Here is a 6,000-nt window from a genome sequence, read left to right on the forward strand (position 1 = left end):
TTGGCACAAAGCCCGCCCTCCAGCCTCCGCCCAAGCAGCACCTGGTCGAGAGCAGACGTGGCCTCCGCTCATCTGTCCCAGCTCATCCGGTCCTCCATCACACTCTGCACGGGGCATAGAGTTCTAGATAGAAATGGCCCTTCTTAACTGTCTCTCATAGTGAGGGCTCATGTCCCCCCTCGGCCCTCGAGTGCTTGGCATAGGCTGGGCCACCGCGGAGGCCCACGGGCGAAGGCCATTGATGGACGTCGTCATCGCCATTGCCCTAGCCTTTGCTTCAAGCCAGGGGGCAACGGGAGGCTCGACCCCCAGTGCTTTCTGGGCTCTGTTGCACCTGCTGAAGGTAACAGAGACCCAGAGTCTGCCCTAAGCCCCTCGTCCCCGGCCGGGAGCCCTGGTCACCCTGGTGGGAGTGATGAGAACGCTGGGGTGATTGGTATGTCCCACGTCGCCAGTTATGAATGAGGCCACATTTCTCTTGAGGTTCAAATCACAACTCTAGGCCCCCGACGTTATGGGAAAGGGCGCTTATGGCTTGAGATAAAATTTCTAGTGACAGAGTCACACGGGGATTCCCAAAGCGCGGACTCTGAGGACCTGAGACTCAAGGGTAGGCCCGTGCTCTGGAAGGCCCTGGTGACTCAAACCGTGGCCCAAGGGACGATGAAGACACAGACACCCGAAATGCTGGTGAAGAGTTGAGATAAAACCATTTCGTAAAATGTGGAAGTGGAAAGAAGCCACATTTCCAAATTAACGTATTCGTTCCTCTAAAAACAAACACATGGACTGCTACGTGAGACGTTTAAACCATCGCGCAGACACCCCTCATAGTCTGCACGTTCAGGTGGGATCCTCTCATTTGGAAAAGTGATTTCTTTTGTGTGTGTAGCTTCTTAGAGGCCAAGTGGGAGATGCCTCATACTCGGGGTTGCCTTAGGTTTGACCCTATATGGTAGGTGACCCCAGTTCCTGAAAAAAACCAGATCTGGGCAGATGGAGCAAATCCAGACTCCTCTAATGGCGTACGGAAGCAGCCTGGGGTGTGATTGTCCCAGAGACGATGTCTGGGCTAATGCCCCGTTCCTTGCCACCGCTGAGTAATCCCAGGGCCCACGGCTAGGGACACCGGCACCAACTGCAGTCAGTTCTCTCTCCTGGAGGTACATGGAAAGAAAGATGACAGGACTCTCAGCTCACTGCCAAGCTGCCCGGGTCCACGGTCAGGCTCACGACAGACCACCCTGGGCTGAGCCTCAGGGACCTGGAACACGGCTTAGTGCTTGGAAGAGCTGGTAGCTGTGACAGAGGCTGGAGTCTGTCTGCAAAGTCACCACGATATTTCTGATCTGGCTCTTTGCGGAAAAGGCTTCCTGACCCCCGCTCTGAGCTGTGAGGGCAGGGACTCGGTCTCATCCATCCCTGGATCCTCAGAACTGGCATCTGGGCTGAAGCTGTGCAGTCCGTGCCCCTCACTTTAGAGTGAGGCTTCACCTAGAAGTGCTCTCCTCACACTCCTGCCTGTTGGACAGGGTGACCGAGCGCCAGCTTGCCCAGGACTGCCAGTTCCCCGGGGCACGGGACAAGCAGTGAGAAAGCCACGCAAGTCGTGGGCAAACCCAGACCATCCGATCACCTTGCATTGAATAGCCCGGGCTCTTTCTTTACAGAAACACCTGCCTGGCTCATTTGGGTCAATGAATTCACCATGGGTTGCCAGGTAGAACTGATGCCCAGCAGAAATGGGCACACACGTAACAGCTACGTAACAGCGAGAGATCCAAATGCCGTATACAAGAGCAAGGCAGTGCCCGACGGCAGCAAGGGGGGCTGGGGTGGCAGGTGCGACGGCCATTCTGGATGCCGCACAGAGAGGCGGCTGAGATTATTCCTGATGGGCAGGGATAGTGAGCGAAGCAAGGCTTCCCGGGGGCAGGAGTCCAGCTGCATCTCCATGGAGTGAGGAGGAATTCGTCGCTCGCAGAGAAGGAGGAGGCAGTGTCCTTACTGGTGTGTGAGGCCCCCAAGGTCCCTATGTCAGTTTCCAGGGAGAACCTAAGATGGGTCACCCGGCCATTCCTGAGCCAGTTTCTGCGGCCAAGGAGATGAGGCACTGAGTCATGTGGCCATCTCAGAGGGGGCAGAGAGGTGCCGCCCGTGGACCGAGCGCACCACGCGGAGCAGAAGGGGAACTCTGGAAAGGCAACCGAGTCTGGGTTTCCTTGGGAAGCAGAGCAGGATTCAGGAAGGCTCACGGGCCACTTCTCTGTTAGGAAGGGTGACCCCAGGGAGCAGGATGGTGGGAAAGAGGAGCGTGTCCAGGAAGGACGGGGAGCCAGTCGAGAGTGCGCTCTGGGAGCTGGCCGCGGTTTGGTGACAAACTTAACCGGTTGGTCCATCTCACAGGACTGTCCTCTGAGAAGCCGTATTAATAACAGTTTCTCAGCTCGGTCGTTCAGAGGAGAAGAGGAAGAGAACGTGTCTACAGGCTCCCATGAGCTTCAGGTCACTCACAGGGCATTAACTGCTGAGTGGATGCAGCGTCTCATCGCCCTAATGTCCAGGGAAGCCCCAAAGGCAAGAAGTGTGGGGCCCAAGGCCAGAGGCCAGAGGCTGCTGGGTTGTGCGTGGGTGGACCTGGCCTGGGTCCATGCAGAAGTGGCAGTCTCAACAGCGCCAGAGGCTGGTGGCCAACGGCCCCAAGGTAACCAAAAGGGTCCAAAGTGGCACAGAGAGGTGTCTGCTGCTGTGAGAACCTGGGAGTGAGGGGTGACACAAAACTCGCATGACGACTGTCCCCCTGCAGACCCTCTGGTCCCCCGCCTCTTTCTGAATCTTCCTGAGATCAGCGCTGACCGGCGTCTGCACAGAGATGGCCAGAGCTGCAGCCGTCGCTGGATCCAGGGAGGGTCGGCTCTCTCCGGTGAGAACCACGGGACAATCCTTTGCCCCCCAGAAAACGAAAAGCAGAATGAGTTCCCCCCTGTGGAATCCAGAAAGGTCTTGTAAAGATGGCTCAGCAAATATTTAATTAAGCTGAGAGAAGTCTTAAACTCCAGATGTTTTTTTTTTTTTGTTTTTTTTTTTGTGCATGTAATAGAGAAGTTATGAAGCAGGGGACTTAGGTGTGGCAGTGGGGGAATCCAAAGTTAAATAATTGGGTTTGAAACTTTGCCAAAGGACCGGGAAGGATGGCAGTAAATCCTAAAAGAAGCAGGGCCCACCCAGCCCCGGCTCGTGGCCAAAGGGAGGAGGACGGACGTGGTTCCCAGTCTCCAAAGTGCGGGAGTCTGCTCATCTCGCCATGTCCCGGTCAAGCCCTGGCCCTGCTCTCCTCTCTACAGGAGCCGGAAGGCCAAGGGGCTGGAGTTGGTCCATCCCTTGGCCTTGATGGTGGGGAGCTCCGAGGGTGTCCCTTGGCGGTTGTTCGTGGGGCCTCATCCCCATTTTCCTTAGCGAGAGTGCTCAGAACTTCTGTAGTGTGATGGAAACTTGGCCAAGGTCAAAACGGAAAGTAAAAAGTAAAAATGGTGACCCGGGATGGCGCCAAACTACGGGACATTTGGCTGGATGATACAGGGAGGGCATTTACTGTGAGTTCAACACATAGGTCCCCCGCTTTGCTTGTCTGACCTGGACACCTGTTTTTCCACGGTGCCCTGGACTCCCCTTCACAACACGCAGGACACGGTCCGATAACTCCCCGTTTTTTCCACCCCACTAGACCAAGCTCTGGGCCCGTTTCTTGTTCACCATTCCATGACAAGCGCCTGCCATGCCGCAGGCTCTCAGCCATGCTCCGAAAGCCTGTGTTGTTTTGTATCTTGGTTTACACAGCAGGTCTGTGAGCCCCTAGAGGGGACTGTCCTGCCCATCTCCACCTCCATTCCCTGGACAGGGCCATAGTAGGCCTCGAAGCCATTTGTCAAATGAATGACTAACATCACCTCCTCGCTTCCTTCCTTTTTGGTCCCATCCCCATCTGCAGCTGGGGTGAGCCAAATGATGTACAGAGGAACTCCTCTTGGAAAACTGCGTCGACGTCCCCTCTGGGCAGACAGGAGTGGAGGAGGTGGGCGGGGCGGGGGCGGGGCGGGGGAGGGGGGCGGAGGTAGTGCGGTTCCTCACAGCTCCTGGCCTCCCCAGGACACAGGGCGCGGAGTGTTTTCACCCCTGTGTGAGTCCTCTTGCCTTGAGGAGTGAGGCTTGGTGACCATGACAGCACTCCCGTGCCAGGGCATGCTCGGGGCTTGGGGCCACCCCTGTGTGGCCACCGAGGCGCCGAGGCTCGGTGCATACTGTTTTTTCCACCCAATGTTTGCCCCAGTTCTGGTAAATGCGTGTTTTATTAGCAGTACCCGCAGGAGCACAAAGCCACAGTCGGAGAAGATCCAGCTGGAGACTTTCCTGGTCTTGAAGGCACAGTCTCTGCTCCACAGAGCCTGGCCTGGGAAATGGTGGTGACAGTGGTTTCCTGGGTAACGCGGGCCAGAATGGAAGCTCGGGCCTTGCTGGGGGTCTTTGCAGCCGTGTGGGCTGGCTGTGTGCGCAGGCTGGGGGGCAGCTGTGCTGCAGGGGTTCCCTGGGGGAGAAGCGAAGGGGGAGGGGATGGGCGCTGGGGCTCCATCTGCATTGCAGGCCGGGAGGTGGGTGCCCCTGGGCAGGTCAGGGCCTAGGACGTCTGCTGGGAGGCCTCGGAGAAGTGTGCACTCCTGAGATAGGCTGCATCCAGCCCCTCCCCCCCGCCACCCCCCATGGCAAGACCCCCAATCACCACCGCCCAGGCACCTGCTCCCCTGTGAACTGGGCCTTTCCGAACAGTAGAGAATCAGGTTTTCCATCTGTTTTGAAATGGGAGGGAAGGACTTCTGCTCCTCGGACTGGGTAGAGCTGCCCCAATTCCCAAATTACACGGCGTCTAGCAGACGGCAGCCAACTGCATGCAGCCGCCTGAATGCACGAGCTCCCCCAAGGTCGAGCTCCCCCAGGGTCGGCTGCTGCGGCCCCCGCTTCCCGCAGAAATCGCGCAGCCAGAGCCCGCAGGCCTGCGGCAGCCTCGCTCATGCTGCTCATGAGCGGATGCTGTCGCTTTGTCGGCCAGGCCCCCGCGCAGGCTGGGGGAGGAGGTGGTCTCCCCTCCAGAGCCTGAGGTCCCCGCTTCGGGCTCATCTCGCCGTGTCGCCCGGTCCCCACGCGGCTGACGTTACTGCGAAGGGAAGCCCTCTGGAGGCCCGCAGCAGGTCGGCCACAGTGTCAGGGCGGTGCGTCCCTTGGCGTTAGCGGGAGCCGGTGGGGAGGGGCTTCGTGGGGGAGGGGGGCGATGGCAGGATTGCGGGTGGGGGGAGGGGAGTGTTCGGACACCCGTGCCCTGATCGCCCCTCCCGCGGGGCCTGGGAAAGACCCTCTGGGGCAAAGTCCAGACTCTCAGGCTGTGCTGGGGTGGGGTGGGGTGGGGTGGGGGGTCTCAGCGAGGACGATGGCGGCAAGGCGCACGGACTGAGAGGGGAGCCTGCAGGGGCACACCCCGAGAGGACCCACGCTGGGAAACGCCCTCCACCGTCTTCTGGACGTTGCGCGGGCTCAGAATCGTCTAAGGCGAGCGCTGGGTTCTTTTGAGCTTGAGCAGTTCTTAGACCTTCTTCCCACCACTGCGAGCTCAGCCCGGAGCTTATTTCTCCTCTCACTAACCAAGCGGGGGAGGGATTACTGTCGCCAGGTCACAGAAGCGGAAACTGAGGCTTGTTAAATAACTGGCTCAAGTTTACCGCGATAACTTGTATTCAAAGATGCCCCGAGCAATTTCACACACACCCCTAACCCGCCCCTCCCCCCCCTACACACACACACTGGGCCAGCCGCTTCTCCCCTTGAGAGATGGCGCTTACATCCTCACCCTCATCGAGAAGGCTTTGGCAGCTTGGGATTCCTCCCTTTGGGGACCCAGACCCCAGGTGTGGGGAAGCCCAAGCAGTGAAGAAGAGAGACTTCCGCTGACCGCGC

The sequence above is a fragment of the Rousettus aegyptiacus genome, unplaced genomic scaffold, assembly GCF_014176215.1.
Source record: "Rousettus aegyptiacus isolate mRouAeg1 unplaced genomic scaffold, mRouAeg1.p scaffold_m13_p_2, whole genome shotgun sequence".
Lineage (NCBI taxonomy): Eukaryota > Metazoa > Chordata > Mammalia > Chiroptera > Pteropodidae > Rousettus > Rousettus aegyptiacus.